This window comes from Gasterosteus aculeatus, chromosome 8, assembly GCF_964276395.1.
Source record: "Gasterosteus aculeatus chromosome 8, fGasAcu3.hap1.1, whole genome shotgun sequence".
NCBI classification, from domain to species: domain Eukaryota; kingdom Metazoa; phylum Chordata; class Actinopteri; order Perciformes; family Gasterosteidae; genus Gasterosteus; species Gasterosteus aculeatus.
Window position 1 is genome coordinate 8943252 of NC_135695.1, and position 20867 is coordinate 8964118.

General features: G+C 43.2%; 1 long non-coding RNA gene across 1 annotated transcript; it reads left to right on the forward strand.

The window, feature by feature from the left end:
* Positions 1–63: 63 nt before the first annotated feature.
* Positions 64–19242, forward strand: LOC144411369 (uncharacterized). Its single transcript, XR_013468526.1, has 4 exons — positions 64–1607; positions 8314–8578; positions 8860–8923; positions 18782–19242. It is a non-coding gene; the product is annotated as an uncharacterized LOC144411369 (long non-coding RNA).
* The last annotated feature ends 1625 nt before the right edge of the window (positions 19243–20867 follow it).

A 20867-nucleotide genomic window follows, 5' to 3' on the forward strand; every position in this document is an offset into this window, starting at 1 on the left:
AAAAAGTGGCCACGTGTGTTGAAACATGCAGTGTAAATTGTTCAAAGAACCTTTTCTTCTCAGATACACTTCAATGGTGCAGATGATTGGCTCTTCATTTGAGACTTCAAATAAAAAGTGAGTGAATTTATGTGACCAACTTTAGTGTAACGCGGTTATGTCGGCACACAGGAAGAATCCAGGCCTGTGAAGGTAATTGTCTTCTTTTATTTTTATAAAATATACCAATTGGTCTTGATTTGACTTTTAGATATTGAAATGATTTTTGTGTGAATGGCGGTAGTATTTCAAATTCTTATGAGCATGATCTTGGCAGATGTTTGGTTCAATGGAGACAACACAGGTCTGGAAGTGAATTTGCACTATTTTACCTGCGAGCGCCACCTGTATGTTACACCGATACGAGCAGCTCCGCGGCCAAACCGCGCTGCCTGTACTGTACGTTTATTGTAATCAAGCAAGAGGGCGAAGGTGTGTCATCAATTAACTCATCAGGTCATTAAGCAAAAGCAGCTGGTCTGTAAAGGCTGACTCTTTTTCCACAATTGTGCATCGCGTAGCAGCAGGCCTCTGGATGAACAACACCTGTCTGCTGCAGTGACATGCAGCTCTCCCAGAGCTGTAGCGCAACCTGCTGCTGCTGCTGCCGCCGCTGCCGCCGCCGCCGCCGCCGCCGCCGTGTCACACGTGAGGCGATGGCTAGTTCCAGGACAGGAGGTGCTGTGAACATCTGCAGGCTGGCAGTAAGGAGCCATTTAAAACGCGAACAGGCCCCGCTGTGTCTCTCCTACGGTTGGACCGAACCACGGCAGCAGCTAACACAATGGGACAGCGAAGGGCCTAATTATTGCCCCTATCATTTGCATAATTACAATGTTTTTTTTTCTGAGGCAGGGGCAGTATAGAAATTGTAAATTGTGTTGGACCCGCTGTCTCTCCTTACTGGAAGTCATATTTGAATGGAGAGAGCCTGTTCTGCTAGCCAGGCAAGCCAGGCGCAGGCAAGAGGTCCCAATCAGCCAGCCTCACAGACCGCTCATTCAAAAGGATTTAAAAAGCCAACTGTGTGGAGAAATGAGAGTTTTGCCCCCCCAAATCATATGGAATTACAGTGCTGGTTGCATATGGGGGGAGCCAGTGGCAAGCACAAAAGCCCACAGGAAGCAGCTATTTCTGTGTGTTTTATTAACCCAACCAAGCAATTTAATTCTTTTGTTCGGGGGAGTTCTACTTCATTGATTAACAAAAGCGGGGATATAATTTTTTCAGCCCCTTTTGAAAAGCCTGAAATGTCAAGCCTTTTAAAGGAGATTATTCTGCCTGTGTGCGATGAATAGAGCCCAGAGTAACCTTTTGTCTACAATTAAATATTCCAGCATAAATATAAAAGAAAATCAGAGATGGGGAAGATTGAGTCAGGAGAGATTGGAGAGGTAGATCCTCTGCCCGATAGTGGCAACAGCCTGGCTCTAATTAGATATGCCAGGCGGGCTGCGAGCAGTCACTCTCCACAGCACGCCGAGAGAGGAGGCAGCCTGAGAGACGAGGACAGAGGAAACCTATCGGCTCATCTGTCTGTCCAGCGCCTTCCTCTGGGCATCCACAAGGTATTTCAGGAGGCTTTGTTTTGTTTTGCTTCTCACCGTTTATTTGTTTTTTCCCCGACATCTTTGCCACCGGAGTGGGGGGGCGTCCATAAGGCAATGCCTTCTGGGAACTGCATAAATGGAGAGGGCTGAATAGGCAAGAAAGTTGTGTGATTGTTTATGATTCTGAGGAGCGATTAGGAATGACAATAAGATGCTTCGGGGACGGAGAGGTTTTTTTTTTTAAATATTTTTTTCACTCAGGTGGTAGACTGTGAGGCTGCCTGGAGGCGATGAAGAGCGATGATAATGAAGTTCTGATCATGCAGGGCGGCATTTGATGTGTTTTGTCAGTTGCAATTGTGTTTCCCTTGTGCACTGAAGAGGCGGAGATGTATGCGGGCCGAGGTGATCTGCATGCTTTGGCGTGACGCTGTCGTCATCGTTGCTTATGGAAAGATTTGGCTCATGATAAAAGTTAGTTGACTAGTTGATCGTAACTTTCCGAGCCGGTCTTTGTGTGCGGTTTGGTGAAATGTCATCTTTTGTTACGTAACTCTTTCTCCCACAAAACCTTAAAGGAGGTGAAACAGGAACTAACCTCTGCTCAGTTTGGACTGGGTGCTGCTTCGCTGTGTCAGGCTTTGATGGATAATGCTGTGACCTCCTGTCAGTTCATTATTTTGACTTCATGAGGACGACTCGTCTCTCAATAGACGTGATGCTCCTTTTGATACGTTCATGCACATTCTTAACTTTTTGACTATGCTCATACTTCACCTTCCACCTTTTTAACATCGATAATCTTTCTCTTTATGTTGTCTTTTATATTATGATTAGTTTACAAAACCTTTTGTCCCTTACTATAATCTGGATTGGTCACATTAAGCAGATATGGCTTTTTAATTACTTTTAAGTTGTAAGGAGTTTGTATTGATTTTTTTTAAGGGGCGTTTTTCAACAAGATCCCCTGAAATGAATTTAAACTTAAGTAAGAAAAAACAAATATCCTTTACGTTAACCTTTATTAGAGATATTTGTATAAAACTGGTCTTGCATCATCATAGAGTTGCTGTTGTTTTTCGTGAGAAATTCTGATTATATATGAAGATGGGAGACTGAAGAAAAGAGATGAAAAGCAGTATTTGGTGGTGAGAGTCTTGTGCTCTACTTCAGTACATAGAACAGACCACAGAAGGACAACTTCTCTTTGAACTTATCTCTGAAACTACAAAGAGTGTATTTTACCAGAACCTTCAGCAGCCTCAATATTCCTCTAAAACCTTTCCATCTTAAGCTATGCTCAAGGTATTCGACTTGGAACTGATTCTTATGTCATATTTTAGTTTTTAATAATTAAAATCCCTCAAACAAAACTTTTTCAGCATTTACTTTCCAGTGTTTGAGATCCAATTTGCATTATAAACAGCTGCAAAACGTTATGTAAAAGTCCACAATGTGATGTCATACTATGCATTCATTGGGGTTTTAAGTTCCTTTTAAGAATAAGTCCCTGCATCACCTCAGAGATTTCTCTTTAACTGTTTTTTTGGATTCCTACGAGAGTCCCCCAGTCCCTCCCAACCTGGGATTTATGTTAGATTTATTCAAATTTATTACATCAAGATTTTGTGCTTTTTATAGTGGGACAGAATATGTTGATTTGTCAAATCCAATAGAATATAAAATGTGTATTGCTTTAACCCCAAATTGTCAATCACCTGACATTCCACCTACCGTCTGTCATGTGCTGTAACCGTTTAACCCAAAACCCAAATACACTCATTTTTAACCCCATTCCTCACCTGTACTTCATCTTAATTCTAATCTCAGCCCTAAACCCAAGTGTTAATCCTAAACACTAACACTAACACTCACAGACACACACACACACACACACACACACACACACACACACACACACACACACACAAGCTCAAATCTAATGTCACCTCTATCCAGCAGCCTGTTTTCCCCCCAGAGGGCTTTATCAGAGCTGTGGAGGGCTGATTGGAGGAGGCAGCAGTAATGACTGCAGGTCGTGAGGTCCCCACCCTGTTATGATAACTAAACTCTGAGGTCAAACGCCTAAACTGCAACGTGCTGTGCCTGCTGATGGTGCCTGATAGCAGCAGATGAACATTGCTTTGTTACTTTAATGTTTAAATCAAAATTCATCGCTTAATGGAATTCCATTTTTGATCAGTTTTCAATGTCACCCAGCAGCCGACCGCTCCCAACAAAGACCTCCCAGTATGAGCATTTCTTTACCTTTTTAATGTAAAAATGTTATTCTTATTTTATATAATAAATTGGAATGGGTGTGTGTATATATGTATAGGTTATAAAAACCTAGATGTGATAGTGGTAGTTTTGAAGTGGCTTAGTAAGGTTTATTAACATTTTGTAAACTTGATTAATTAAAGTAAACTTCTCAAACTATTTATATTCGTGAGACTCCGGCCCCAATCCCTGCTCTCTATTTCACATCACTAAGTTTTGCCGACTTCTTTCTGGCTCTACTTTTAAAACAAACTGTTTTGAGCTTGTTCAGGTCCAGGTTGTTGTGACCACATCAGATGACCAGCTGGTCCACCTCGTGTCTGCAGAGGCCGGTGCTCGCGGTGACCCTGGGATGATGGTGTACAACGCCATGCTAGAGAACCATGTTCCTGGTGCTGCAGCATGTAGTCCCACGTGGACGGAATCGCAGGGGCCCTTTGACGTTCGTCATGTAGGTCTACACCAGCTTCTCCAAGGACTTCGTGACCACAGACATCAGGGCCACGGGCCCCGTAGTCCTTTAATCCTGTGGAGGAGGATTTCTGATGGTGATGATGATGGTGGAGGGTTTGGTTGGTGGTGATGATGGCGGAGGGTTTGGTTGGTGGTGATAGGTTGGAGATCAGCATGAAGGTGCCAGCTGGTCAGTGACACTGGGCCCGGAGCCTTCCTGATCTCATTCTTTAAACTAAAGCAGACTGGTGCGTGTGAAGGAAGACCGTTATTTTCACATTTGTGACGATTTCAACGTTTGTTGCCTTCCAGTACGACGTTATTTAACAAAGCTTGTTTAAAATGTAGTGGGGAACCACCAACACCACACATGTTCATTTTGTGCGCGTGTTTTTGCATCCTCCCAAACACACACCTGCACACACGCACACGCAGGCTCACAGGCAGCCGTGCTGGTAGTCAGACCTGCAGTCGATAGGGGCAGACTGACTTCTACAGAGCACCTGAGTCTAAATCGGCAATAATGCTGATTTCTTACTTTTCCCAAAGAGGAGTGCTAGCTTGGCAGAAAGGAAACAAGAATTATTCAATCAAACCGCTCTCAGCTTTCTTCTTTCCATATACAGATTTGACTTCCCATAAAGCCTGGCGCATAATCCTTTTATCAAACCCCTCCGATGGAATATTCTTATTGGAAATACCCAGAGAGAAGAAATATTAAGGTCATTTCTATCTCCAGTTTATTTTCTCTTCATAAAAAAAAAAAGATCACTCCTGCTTTCGGTTTTCTTTTTTTCTTTATCTCGAGACGATAATGACTTGATGTATGCGGATGGAGACCTAACGGGTGGTTACGAATGTTCTCTCACCACTGAGGACATCTCTGCCTTCATCGCGATAAATGAATCCGATGTTTACTAAAAGTAAAACGCACCTCTGGAAAACTGTTTTCTCACGGTGGTCTGGAGAGCCTCCTTCCGGCTCGCTGGAGGGGAGATGTAATGTGGGTCAGCTGGTGATGACGGCTGGTAGAACTAATATCTCTCATATATGGAGATATGGAGGCTGTGAGAGCCGCTGTTCTGTCCTGTCAGCGCTTTACAGCTTTTTATCGCTGCTCTCTGAAGCTGTGTGTGTGTGTGTGTGTGTGTGTGTGTGTGTGTGTGTGTGTGTGTGTGTGTGTGTGTGTGTGTGTGTGTGTGTGTGTGTGTGTGTGTGTGTGTGTGTGTGTGTGTGTGTGTGTGTGTGTGTGTGTGTGTGTTTTTGCTAGGGTTTAGGTTTGAGTCCAAAGTTATTGTTCAATCAAAACAATATTTTCTGTGGATTATTCTGTTCTGTCTTCCTCACAAGGATTCTGTGTTTCTCACCTTTCTACTGCCTGAAGCATATTTATGTGTATAATAGAGCATTTTAACAGATCAAGCACTTACCTTTAACCCCTCCGTTATAGGCACTGTGAAATATTAACACAGAAAAACAATTTTACATGTGTCTTTTCGATTGTTTAATATCTTTTAAAAGAGCTTTTTGAAAATATATGTTTCAAATTGAGTGCAGATATTTTGTAGGAAGAAGGCCGGATATACAAGTTCAATACATTTGAACTGAGCACTTTATTGAGATTTTATGGTCATTCTTCTCTGTCAAATTGTTAATTATAATGAAGTAATTTGACAAACTAATACAATGGTGTTATTTGTTGGTTGTGGTCTCTTCGGTGGAATAATTGGGGTTGAGAGTCAATGCACTGGTTTTACACTCTGACTTCACTCTAGTTCATGTGTACAGTTGAATAGTGTGTTAAACGGTTACACCGTCCTTGCATAATCTAATGAGAGACACTCCATTTATAACGGGATGTTGGATCCAGTGTTTTTGTAGCTTAAACCATTTTTAGGGACTATTTCAAAACTGACAAAGTAAAGATATCATGGCCTCTGCTGCTTTGATTTTGACCCCTTTTGATTCCCCAAACCTTTTGAAAGTGCTGGAATACCGTTTCAATACGTCAAGAAATGTGACTCAAGAGGAAGAAAGCGTTTTGGTAGACTAACTTATTCATTTTAGCATGATCCCTTGTCTGAACACGCCATTATATGTGATGTATCTCAACCTGCTGTGACACAATCTGGTGGATTCCTTTAAGGAATGCCAGCCACACGGAAACATCAAAGGTCCTTTTTCACGCCTACTGTTTTAGTTCAGATTGAAATATCTGTATTGAGCATAACTCCAGGTTGACCTTTGGTGGATTGTCATGAAAGTTGGAACACACATTCAAAGCAAAAGCATTGTTCAGTTGTTCAACTCTTGATTCAAAGAACCGTTCAGCAGCTGCTCAGTGGATCGAATACAAAAGAAAAGAATCAAAAAGGCTGCGGTACAATATAAGGGTTTTTCTTCTTGTGGAAGGCGTCGATCGGGCAGCTTGCCCCTCGCCGATGGTCACCGTTTCATCACTGATGGAATGACACACCGCCTGCGACCTGCAAGGCTGGTCAGTGGATTCAGGAACGAAGTGACTCCTGCCTATTGGTCTGTGTGACCCGGCCGGGCCTCAAACCATCAGACCGGCACTTCATCCTCCATCCTGTAACGTGTCATGATCTGGTAATGGGATAACAAGTCAGGGTTCACTTTGAACTGGCTCCCCGTCTGTTGCAAAAGAGTGTGAGCGCACGCGCGTGTGTGAGTGTGTGTGCGCATGTTTGCGAGGAAAGCCAGAGCGCTCAAAAGCCCTGTGTGTTTGTGTGTGAGAGACTACAGACCTATAATTATCCTCCTGAGGAAAACAAGTGCAGAGTGAGTGGTCCATTGTGGAAGCAGGATTATAGCCTGTGAGAGAACAGAAAGGGTTCTTGGCTTTGTGTTGGCTAATGTGTTCCAGTTGAGCTGAGCTATTTGATTTGAGCCGTGTTTGACTGTGTGCGCGCACGCGTGTGTGTGTTTAATAAATCCAGTGGTCAAAGTGTGTCTCATCTTAACAATTCCCTTCCTGTCAATTCCGCTGAATACATGACTTTGTCACCTTGCAAGTGCGGCTGTACGCGGGGCGCCGTCGGTCTTGGAACGCGGCCTCGCGTAGAGCTGCAGTGCAGTCGGGTTATTAATATGACAACACGTGCATTTCTCTTGAAACACCTCATTTAGTTTGTTTTGATGAAGGTGTGCGGCCCGGAGAGCGAGACGGTGTGACGTGCAGAGACCAGGAGAGCGGGAGAAGGCAAGCTTTTCTTTCCCCGAGTTCCCCGTGTCAGTCGCGTAAGAAAGCTGCCAAACCAATAATTTTGTCGAGTTCTTTTTTAGCGAAGCGGCTGAAGCGTCTTTGGATTGCCACATGTATAAAAGGCAGCCCACATAAAGCCATTCACAGCACTGAATGAACACGCCATCTGTGGGGGCTTTCTTATTTCCTCTTCTCTTTTCTTCCTCTCCTTTTCTCAAGCCTTGTAATCAAATTTGAGCAAAATCAAATGGCGGGAGGAAAGAAGGGAGAGCAGCGGGGGCGGGCGGGAGGGAGGTGGGTTCAATGAAAGTACCTTTTGTTGGTCTGAAACGAGCAAGTAATTTACAAAATGCCCTCCCTTTGTGCAGGGGGCTAAGGGAAGAAAGAAATCAGTAGCTTTTAGAAGCTAGGCCTTGCGCTGCGACGGGCAAGATAATGAAAGCCGTCTTGTGTTTGTGGGCTAGAGAGCATCTCAAAGGCAGACCGGGCCCCGGCTCAGGGTTAGCTCGGCTGCTGGAAAAAAAAGAAGGAAAAAAACAAAACACAACACTCCTCTGTGTGTGTGCGTGTGTGTGTGTGTGTGTGTGTGTGTGTGTGTGTGTGTGTTTGGCAAAGAGCGGCAAAACAGGACGGCTGTGCCCGGCTACTCTTGGCAGAGGCGCTGCGAGGAACAGACCGCGTTGTCGGCGGCGAGGAGAGCGCAGGGATTGAAGAATGGCTCCCCCGCCGCCTCAGCACCTCTCACCTGTCGTCCTCGTCTTGCAGGTGCGTCTCGCCGCCCCTACCCCCCCCCCCCCACGTTCGATGAGGTTGTCAGAGGAGGGGATGAGGCGTCCTCGGCGGGGATCTTTGTGCTGGAGGATTACGAGGGGCAGAAGGAGGTTTTCCGGCTGACGCTTTCCGTCCTCGGTTCCTCCCGCGTGGACGTCTCAGATGGGAGCACCTGACTGCTGAAGGACGCTCAGCCTTTACCTGCAAGGATTATTACCTGAGTGACACCTGGACAGACTGCTGTCGTGGATTATTGCAGGTCTGACCATTTGGAATATGTACCTTTCTATAAATGCAAACTCAACTTTGACTTAACTTGCTGGCTGAGACGAAGATTAGCTGAACTCGATGCCATGGACATGATACAAGCAGGTCACCTACCTACCTCACCTGAGATGTAGTCACAGCAATGATGATTGGTTATCTGCTTGACAGCCTGAACTGATTAGGACATGGCAGCACTCTCTGAAATTAGATTCATTTATTTATAATTACATGTCATTAAAGTCCATGTGAATCTCCGCTGTGTGTGGCCTACAGATGAGTTCCTGGTTGACGGTGGACGGGCTCTTTCCTGATGTGTGTTCCCGCGCTGCGCAGACTGGTGAGTTAAGACAATTTATACATCAGATCAGGTGTGTTGTGACTTCCTTTTTCATTGCTTTCCCTTTACCGGTCCGTCTGGCTCTCGTAGTCTTGTTCATATGCCTGAAAGCAATTCAAAGTTTGTTGTCCTCTATGCTTACATGACTGTGTGTGTGTGTGTGTCAGCACTTTTGATGCTTCCTTCACTTGATGGGGTTTGACTTTAAGCATATTCCTGCATTGTCGGAAAACGTCTTCCTCTTTTTGTTGGTTATTTTTTTCACTTTCTTAAATTCATAGACTAGACTAGCGTGCAACAGGCGGATTGGGCATTTGAGTGTGTCTTGTCTGGGGGCCATTACACCCAAAGGCAATGCATTTAATTCATACCGGAAATAATTCATAGTGGGAAATACACGTGAACAGTATAAACAAATATAAGCATAGTCAAGTTTAAGCTGAAGTTATGTTGGTAAGATGGAGTTACAGTAAAGTTCAAAATATTGAATACAGTAAATAGAATCTATTGTAGCTCAGTGTCCATACGTCTTTGCTTCTTACTGGTCAGATCTTTCAGATAACCAATGAAACATGGAAGATATGATGGCACGGCATTGTCGTTTGTGTGCTCAGCAACTCAAATCAATCCTGGTAGAACACAGCAAGTCATTTGTGTTGGGAATGTTTTCAACGTTCCGTGATGTGGAGTAAATGTCTCACTGAAGCAGTCAATGACAAAGCGGTTTGGCTGGCCTGGCAAAGGAAGGCACCCAGAGAGTAAATGTGGACCACTTTAAGTCTCTGCTTGTGTCTACTGAACAACTCATCCTCTCTAAACCAATGTGCCACCGGGGAAGAGACCCTCACTGTGCAGTGAAATCCATATTCATCCACGCAGAGCATTTGTACATGACGTCATCAGGTGAACAGGCCCAGTGACTGTGACATGTGGGGATGTAGAGGGTTTATTATTCAAGATTGTATATAATCCAAATAGCTTTTTGTGAATCAAGAAAAATGTCTCCATGTAAAATCACAGCTGTCGCTCATTTTTACTTTCATTCTACCACAGTTCAAAGGCAAAGAATGTGCCTTCTACACCACCACATCCCAATAGTTAAGTTATTTAGCATATTCAGAGTTATAATACAAAGTAAAATGAACAAGTTAATGTGATGATTCTTTGTTAACATAAGACTGTATTGATTGAGGATAAATTCACAAAATAGAAACTAGTTAAAAGTTTACCATCTTTCTACAGAGGTGTGGAAGGCAAATTGACCTGATAATGATATAAACCAACCCATATGACACACTTTAAAGATGGATCACGTTTGAACGCAGCCCACTCAGCATCGCAGCGGCTCTTGGCCATGAAACACACAAGACGATGCACTACGTTAGAGATGTATCTTCTCTTATGAGTCACATTGCGTCCGTTCCACCATCGTCTCAACGTTAACTAAATGTGAAGTACTGTTGCTATGGTTGCATGTAGTTGAAAGGCTCATTATCGTCAACAATTCATAAATCACTGGTGGCAGTTTAATTCCATACGTATGGAAAGTACTGTAAAACACTGTAGAAAGACTGTCCAAGTGGATCTGGGTTAACCGGAGACTACTCGCTCACCCGATCAGGAAAGTTTCCTCTCCTGTGTTCTTCAGGGAACAGTAACCAAGCGAGCCACATTCACATGAGCTGATTTCTCTGATGGCATATTGAAATGTCAGAATTTGCACCTGAACAAATGCGCAGGTTGAACGCAATGGGAAGAGAGTGTGCTAATAAGCTATCTGCTCGTTGCCACACGCTGACAGGCGTGGTGCCAGTCACTTAGTCACGGGGCCGTGCATCGCTGCTTTGATTGTCCAACACCTCTGCTCAGCCCAGGTGAGCGTGTGTGTGAGGGGAAGATAGGAACACACAGGCTTTTCACTTCCCTCTTTCTTTAAATCACAAACCGTCACTGGCCGCTGTGTTTCAACACTCGCAGTGTTTCAACACTTGCAGTGTTTCGACTCGTTTTAACATATTACAGATAAATGTTGTCTAGTTCAGCACTAAAGTGCGTGTCAAGGAATAATGTAAGTATCATAGAGATGAATTGTGAAATGAATAGATCAAACTGCTGTTTCGGCCCCTGCAGACTTGTGCCAGAGGTCTGAAAAAGAAACTAGTTGAATGTGATGTTTGACGGACATTAACGACAGAACATTGGGGTCTTGACCGGGGGGTTCGCCAGTTAGGGTTGTATACATTCATGCTACACAGCAGTGGTCGTTGCAGACCCGCCTGGGCAGAAATCTTATGTTTTTTTTTTCATGCACACACAGTTCCCAGCCCATTTATAAGACACCACAAATGTTGTTTGCAGTTATGATACATGAATAACAAACACAGTCTAAAGCCGTTGCTCAAGACAACATCAAACATGACTTGAGACATGATACACATTTAATATTATGTTCCAGCTGCTCCTTTTTTTTTTTTTATCCTCTCACGCGTCTCGGTGTGTTTTTAAATGTGACTGTAGCATCATCTTCTCTATCAAATTTCATGGGTCGTTAATCTCTACCAGGTCAGCGATCCGTTGTGACCCGTACAGCTTCCCCCTGAGAACCCTCTAATAACTCGCCACCAATTACAGCTCATCCCAGAAGAGAGGACGTGGACAGATTTCACCATTGAGCGCGTTTCAAGCCGCACCTGCACACGTGCGTGCGTGTGCGTTTGCGTGCGTCAGTCAATCCGACTGCTCCTCCACTCGGCGAGCTGTGCGTCGGCGTAGTCATTAACAGCAGCAGCCGGTCATTAAGTCTGTCATGTCCGCCGTCTGCCAGCTGACCTACTGATTTGGACAGTTTCTGTGCTCGACCTGTGGGCGTGTTTGTAGAGGCAGCGCAGTTTTTCCATATTCAGAGCACCACATTATCATTAGTTATGAAAAGAAAAAAGAGGAAGGATATACACGTGATTATGAGAATGTTTGCACCTTAATGGGATGCAGATATTTGTGTGCATAAATGCATTTAAAGGCAAATGCATTTATATATTGGTTTGTTCAAACCATCAAAGGCCATGAATTCTACCTTTTCTTCCAGGCTGACAGTATGTGTGGGATCAGTAATGCAATCATTGTTTTCAACACATGCATGTGTATGACAGCAAATCAGCACACCTGTAATATGGTAAAGTACATACTAACAATAAAGTCAGTTATCACATGGACTGTCAGTTAGAACAAAACGACCTGTGTGATTAGTTGACCCATAAATAAGTCATGACGAAATGACGATTTTGATCATTAATTCTTTGGGGGGGGGGGATGAAATACACAAATGGAAGAAAATGATGTTTTCAGCCTCTCATATGTTTTGGCATTTGTCTGAAAATGTGTATTCAAACTAAACAATCAATCGATGCCTCAAGATAGATTAACAGCATATTTAATTAATTTCCTGATTGTTCTTAGTTATTTCTTTTCCATTTTCTATAATTGTTTGGCCAAAGTCCGTATAGATTAAACATTTTGTATAAAGTCTCAGTGAAAATGGGAGATTTGGTGGCTATTCATTACATGCTGCATATACATACAACCCAAATGTGCAAGGGGCATCAAAATGAAATGTCCTTGTCACTTTGGCTTGCTCATGTTAAAGTTGCCTCTCTTTCCCATCAAGCTACATTTCTCCACTGCCATTCTCCACACTTTACTGCACACTTTTCATTTTTACATCCACCAGCACCGCCTGGCTTCTCCGCAGCTGGGATTAACCTCGCGCTACTTTGTCTCAGGCGCAGCCCACTCTGGCTCTCGGGGAGCCTCCTGAAGCCCTGCGAGGAGTGGAAGAAACTGAAATTAGGCAGCTTTCTACCCTAAAGCTGCTGCATTAAGACAGCCCTCACCTTGGCCCGCCGGAGCTGCGTTAGCTTCACATCTAATCCAAGAGACAGCAGAGTCAATCAGCCAGACCTTAAGCTAACTAAAGCCACCCCTGCTCTCCCTTGCCACCCCCCCGAGATAAGGTAATGAGGATACGGTCGGGTTAAGTTGAAGTTTGGTGGTCGTGTGTCTAAGTCCCCGGTGCCACGCGTGATGGATGACCAGCGAATATCTCCGTAAATACACCGGCGCTGCGGTTGGAAGGCAGGATTCACCGAGGTATTGTCTTAAGGCGATAAGGCAATGAGAGGCTTACAGAGTTGTATCAGTGGACGGGGAAGGGGAGACTGGCGCAGTAATACCTGCTATCTAGATGTGACACCACAGCTTGGCCCCCAGGTGGGCTCGGCGGTGTTAATATTCCCCTTTTGTCTTGTTCCGATAAGCTAATGGGGGTTATAGCGAGGATTGATGAGAGCGTTAGGAGCTGCATTAGTGGACGGGGAGGAACAGGGGACAGTGGAGCGGTTAAACCTCCTGGTTAGACACTGCAGGGCAACTCTCAGCTCCAGGTGGTCACAAAATGAGGCGTTGTCTTGTGCCGATAAGGAGGAGAGGGCAAGGAAAAGGTTTATTTCCTAAAGGCTGCGTGATATTTTCAATATGATTTTTGATCCCATGGAAACCCGCAAGGTCTTTGAATTGTGAAGCAAGAGTCTTCTCTGAGGTCTCTTGATCGATCTAATACTAAATAGAACTTTCACTTAACCTCGTCTTCTCAAGAGGCGCAATACAGAACATGCTTGACAACAGAAACACAGGCGAGAAAGCTCTAATGTTGGTTGTAAAGCTCTTAAAATTACCAGTGAGGGAAGATTTTTGTGACTGACTGCTGCTGTGACTTCATGTCCTTCATGTATGTTATTGCCAATTATGAATTATGAACCATTTTGGCACGAATATGAGAATAAAAAATAAGTTTAATTTAAAGGAGAAAAGGTTGAGGGACAATATGTGTGTTTGTGCTTATAAGTGTGTGTGTGTGTGTGTGTGTGTGTGTGTGTGTGTGTGTGTGGGATTTGATTAAATAGAAGGAAGAGCATAAATGACCAATAGATAGTGAATGAAGTAGCCTCTTGTGTGGGAGAGTGTGCTGCCTCAAAGATGCCGGCTGGATAATGTGTGTGTGTGTGTGTGTGTGCGTGCGTGCGTGCGATCTATAACTAATGGTGCGATGATGAGCCAGTGGTTGACTGTTCATGTAATTGTCTTCAATCCATCATCAAGCAGCAAGCTGACAGCATAATATGCGACCTGCGGAGGGGAGGGACAAATGACTGGTGTACACAGATACCCAAACGCTATAATGTGTACACACACACACACGCATACATAATGTCAGCGCAGTTTTATTACGGACAACATGAAATAGTCACATCGTTGATTTGTAGCTACTGAGAGATATGACTTATGTACGAAAAAGTCTTCTACTGACCAATAATCTGCTGCCACGCTCACACTTCAGCTTTCCAGTCATTCATCACAGGCCTTCATCTGATTTTTCCTTCTACGTATATACGAGCACTTTTCCATCAATCCTACTATGAAATAGTTGTTGTTGACGGCAGTGTAGGCAAGGCCATCTTATACTAGCACACACGCACACACACACACACACACACACACACACACACACACACACATCGATTGGCACCCGGCTCTGCTTTTAGAGCCATTACTGTCAAACAGCTGTTAGCTTGTCAAGAGAAGTGGTGTTGATGGGATAGAGCGACGGAGGGAGAGAGGCTGAGGGATAAATGGTCAGGGCCAATAGATAGATAGATGGACGGATAATTGGGTGTAGAGGAAAGGGGGAGGGATGAAGTGGTGGATGGCTGAATGGCAGGGGGGGGGGCACGGGGCCCGGGCTCGGCCCTCTCTAAGTGAAGACCGATTGATGTGGGTGTCAGAGAGGACTCCAGAGAGGAACAGCCCTTTTATTTGACAGTCAATTATCAGATAGACCCAGTGGCCTCGCAGTCCACGGCCGTCACCCCCGTACAGCATGTAAGTGGGTCTCAAACGCAGCCTCGAGGTGGACATCTGTAGGATTAAATAAGGCCTCCGAGGGAGGAGGGTGGTTTCAATTGTTGGAGGCCTGCGTCGGGTTTTGTCGCGACGCTCCGTATCATGTTGTGGCCTCTGGCCTCTTTATGTCCTTTTGTCAAAGTATAGACGGCGTGATCCGAGAACTGTGTAGAAATTGTTATGTTCCACTGAATGGATAGTGGATCATGCGTCTTTTCACTACTGTAGATGACCTCCAACAGTAGAACAAGAAGATTCCTCTCTCTGAAGAAGATTCTCCTCACGCAAGACAAACGCCTCTCATACGAATCAAAGACACGTTAGAAAACACAAAGCCGCAAACGTCTGAAACAATAATATACATACATACCTGTGGTCAGAAGGTTTACAGCTGGAGACTGAAATAAGCTAATATATTAAATTAAGGACCAAGTAAGAAAATGTAAGGCCTACAGATAAATAAATGCTTCTTTATCAATTGGTATGCATGCTAGCTGTAATACGTTGCCCCTCCATGATTTGGCGTTTTGTTATTTTTAAGTTGTAGATTTTTGAATCTCAGTCATGTGAAACACTGTATTGGGTTGAACTCCGTGAGCAGCCAACACATCGGGCATTTCGGCACAGTGCCACTGGTCCACGCAAGTGTCTACCCTGGTTTTGTGATGAATTGCTCTTAAACTTTGGGAGGAAGTTTATTCCTCAATTCTTCTTTTATTGTGTAATTGTTGGAAGCAATAAACTGTTACAATGTTTAAACGTAAATATTGATTTACACATTTGACACAATGTGCACGAGATATTTCTTTTCACTGTGTTCTATAATATGACACTAACACAGGGAGCCTAATTTCCCTTTTTATAGTCTACCAATGATGTTTCCAGTGTGGTAGCTCCTTTTCAATGGCGCAGACAAGGCCATTGGTGTTGTGTTGCTATTGGCTGGCCGTGCAGCTTGAAGCTGAAGGCTCCCGTGTGCCGTTCAGCCTTGAGCTCGGACGCCACAGACCAGCGCTGGGAAGTAATAATAAACACATGTACACACATGCGCCTATGGGAACGGACACGTGAAGAGATTTGAGTCCTTCATTTCAACTTTTCTATCTGTTTTATCTGTCATACAAAGATACCAAAGTTCGCCTCTGTCCATGGTGCTGAATACGAGCCAGCTATCTAGACAAATAAGGACAGCACTCCAAGGACTTAAATAACGGTAAACACTTCCAAACAAAATAAAGGAATGACCACATCATGTAATTATGACCTTAAAAAAAACCCTTTGGCCGTTTGGCAGAAGGAAGTTTCTAGATCGCCTCATTTTTAATAGTTAGTTTCACAGGTGTGTGTGTGACACAGTCCTCAGGGTGCACGTCGGATTTGTTATTCATCATTACTTTCTATTTGACGGCTGAGAGCTTGAATGATTTTTTTTCCCCCAATTGATTGATGCACGTGCATTCCTGCAGTATAGGGGCACTAATGTATTTCAATTGGCCACACACACCCTTACTACATATTGGAATAGTTTAATGGGACAGGCATTTCAATCAATGCAGAATATGGAGGAGGTGCTCAGGTCAAACACATTCCATCCAAGATGTTTCATTAAAATGTCCTTAAATTCTTCTTTGAACGGCAGCAGAGTCCTTGGTTCACTCTGTTTTAGTTTGCACTAAGAAGTCAAGTCTTCATTAATCTTTTTAACTCGGGAAATTAAGATGTTGATCTGAAATCGGTGGCGAGTGGCTGTTGTGTATCCAGAGAATAAATTCCATACTGGCGCGGTATTTCCAAGACCGAGCCTCAATTATGTAATATTTGGACTTGACTTGATTTAACCAAACAAAGCAGCAAACAAAATATGATCATTGGGGTGAAAACATTTGAAGATCCAATCAACAGCATTTAGAAATGAGATCAGACACCTGATAAAAAGGCCTCTTTTTGCTATTCAAGCTTTGCAGATATAATGTTTGAAGACAAACCAGCCGCTTCTACACATCAAACCTTTAACATGTCTTAATTGATCATCTTCTCAAAATCCCTTTTCTGTCCTTGAAAGAAGCACGTTGCTCTTCATCTTGATTTTATTTTCACAACTCAATCTTTCACAGTTTATCATTGTTTTCAATATTGGAGCCATTATGCACAGCGTCTACTACACATTCATGTCAAAATAAAAAAAATGCAGAATGTTTCGCATCTGTGACACGTTCAGCTGGAATTGTAGCAGCGTTACTGTATTGTGGAGGGCACGTGTAGAACAAAGCAAGCTTCATATCAGTTAGACCTGCAGGTCCAGGGAAGCTGGACATGAAATTCATATCTGTCGCTTACTTCTTTGGGTCGGAATACATTTGTTTGTTTGTGCGCATATGTTGTGTGTGCTGTGTGCTATCAGTGCCCCCTGCAGTAAAACCAATAGGAATACAGAGACAAGAGAGCGCGAGAGAGAGAGAGAGGGAGGGAGACCCCACAGAGGAAGGATGGAGAGAGAACAAGAGGATCGCTTTCATTATCTCCCAGTCGCAGAGGAACTTAATCACACTCATAGAACAGAGAGGTCTTATAGCCACAGACTGGATCCGCTGTGCCGAGGATCTGTAACATACAAACCCAGCTCCACTCTGGAAAGGCTCACCGCCTGCACAGAAAACGGCCCATTTTCAGATAGTTTTTTTTTTTTTTTTTTTCGTCTTCCAACCACAAATGCAGTGGACGTGCGGTTAAATACAAGCAAGTACAAAATATGCAAATATGCAGCATGAATGCACATTGCATCAGACCGACAAGCTTTTATGTAGAAGGTCCAGATGGGCAGCAGCACATCGGTGGATTGTTGGTTAAATAATATAATTTAAAGCAAAGCTGGTTTATCCTTTTTTTAGATATTGGACTTGTCAGTGCAGTACCAGCCAGTGATGTCTTTTTAAATAATAGATAATTGAGCATAAAGGCCTTATGTTGTCAGGTCTTGTTAGTCTGGCTGTCAGTTAAGACCTTCAGTCTCTCATGAAGGCCCATTTGCTGTTTCATAACGTTTGCCAAATTTTCCACAGTAAATATATCAACATATATCATTCTCATGCTCATGTTCATCAACGGACATTAGAAATTATATTGAATTATTTTTTTGCTCCAGATTTTGTAAAAAAAAATGTTGACAGTGAAACCTCAGTCTACTATTCATACATTTTGAATGGTGCAGGTTTATGTGTCTCACCCAGAAGGCACAAGAACATCTGGTGTCCTTTCAGGATCGGTGTAAAAGTGCATGATTGAGGTGCTTATGTGTGTGAAACGATTTCTGCTTATAGCTGAGAGGAGGACTCCACAAAGCCGTCCCAAGCTGCCGTCGATGCCTCATTTTCTTTTCTTTTTTAAGATCCTAACTATAAAAGCTGCTTTTTCTGCATGTAACTCAGAGTCCTGCGGCGTCTCATGACCTGGCTTCAGACAACAAATGGGCAGTTTGTATTTACTGCCATTTGTATAAGAAAAAACTAAAATTGAACTGATATGATTACATGTCTTTAATTTTTGTTTGATTTTTGGGGCTGTTTTATTCATTCAGAGGCTAAATACATCGCTGTTATTTCTCGGTTCTATTCAAACCATTTTGTGAGTCATTTGAGTCTGTAAACGCACTGCCACAATAGCAATATTCCTTCAACAACACAATTTATTTTCAAAGAATTGTGCAAAGAGTCAATTCAATAGAAATGTTTTTTTTATATCTCTGTTCTGTCAATTTATGCCATCAGTTTAATGTACTTACCATTTATTTGTATGGCTTCAATTTACCCATAATACGTTCATAATTCCCTTCTCTTTTGAGCGAAACGAGGGCGTCAGAGCTCTGGTTTTTGCTTTGATCGGGCTCTCGTCTCCGTCCTGTAACAGAGGCAGCCGGTGCTCCAATAGATGGCATCACAGCACTAGACTTCAGCCCTCAGCTCTGCTCATGTGGTGAGATGCCGTGAGTCGAGCTTGGATGTGGACTGCATTAATAAAACAATTATCAGCTTCTGATTTCAAATCACAGAAAAAAAATATATATATTTTTTGTTTTTATTTCATAAATGCTGTAGAAAAGTTTAGAGTTTAAAATGTGAGGGTGATTTGATTGTGGATACTAAATATAGCTGCAATTATTGTGAATTACATTTATATATTGTTATTTATGATGACAGAAAACAACTCTCTGCTTCTCTGCTCTGGTACAAAGACAATTTTAAAATTGAAATTAAACTTTTGATTGTTAAATTTATACTGCATGGCCTTTGTTTGTTTTTTTCAATTTTCTTTTTACAAATGTCTCATGGGAATATTAGATATTTAGAATAAATAAAACCGAGATCAATTAGCCTCGTCATTTCTGATTTCCTCACAATTGCGAGTATTGTAGCCTGTAACTCAATGTGATCCTCTATTCAGTTGACGGTTATGACTCAGGATTCTAACCCGTGTGTCACCAAACCAAGTCGCCGTAATGTGATTAATCACACTCCATTATGCCGCCCTCATTTGTTCCCACAATGCACAGTTTTATAGGGAATTAACACAGGTTTTTATTGTCCCGTGCAATAAATCAACAGCAGCACCCCGTCGCTCACATAAAATAATACTATTTGGCCGACGTGATGAAAGCGCTTCTGTCAGTTTGGCTTCAGAGGAGCCATCCTTAAATCTGTCGGCCCGGCTTTCAGCTGAAGACGCGTGTGTCGGTCGACGGTAATGTGTTTTTGTGTGTCTGAATCCCCTGCTGGTCTGTTTCGTGCAGACACTCCAGACAGAAGAAAAAGATAGTCAGCTCGGATAATGGAGCGTTTCTCTACAGCAAATGTATGAAAAGGGCTTCTGAAATGACAAATGATTGTGGCCTAAAACAGGCAGAGAGAGAGGGGGAAAAAAAATGTATTCATTAGAAATTACATGTGGATGGCAAAGGAGCGTCGTGATGCCTTTCAGTGCGGCTGAATGTCGTGATGTGAATTTGTGTTTGCTGCATAAATAGAGAGAAAGCACGAGAACGCACGGAGAGGAAAACAAACCCTTTTCTTTCTTTTACTCAAACAGCCGCAGAACAACATACCTTGAAAGAGCGTTGGATGTCTGTGAGATGTCTGTTCTCATTTCAAGTATAAAAGCATCTTGTGTGATCAAACAATTTGTGTTGTCTTTATTATAATATTTATAATTATAAAAAATATTCAACTATAATCATACGGCACCAAAGTGAATACTAAAAAATGCTCTGAAGTATTTCCTTTTGAATTGACAAAAGATTTGGCTTTGCCGCGCTTCGCCTCTTTATGTTGGCATCACACAGCAGCACCGTCGCTATTGGAAAGGTGAAAAGCTCCTTGCTGGATTTCGTCTTTCTCCTCAGATGGAGGTATCATATCAAAACGACAGGCACTCCATTTAATGTCCTTTAATGTCATTTAAATCTCCAACTGTTGTGTGTAGACCGATAATCTTCCTCTCTGTGATCCGCGGACTAATGAGACCTCTCCTCGACGAAGACTCCATCCTAATTCCGTGCCTCTGAAGCACAAAGACTTGGCTGCAGTGTGGCCTCGCTGGAGACCACACTGACCACAACGTCATGGAATAAAGGACAAATAAAAAAAGCAAAGGGGAGGTGGGGAATGCGGAGAAAAAGAGACTGAGAGAAATTACGGCGGTGACGAGCATTTTTAAGGTGGTATTGATGAAAGGCTATTAGAAGCCAATTAAAAGGATGTAAGAGGGAGGGGGGCTGTCATTGCGACCTGTTTTACACTAACAGGTCGAATGCTTCCGTACACGGAGCGTAAAAAAATAATCTTCTCTATTCGCTGCTATGCTCCACAGAAGTGTGACATCCCCGATTAGCACAGATGAGGAAATCTAAAGTGTAACACCCGGCGAGGAGACGGAGACCTTTAGGGGAGAAGCGATCCTTCTAACATCGGCCTAAAGGTGAAGGCACGTCCATACACGT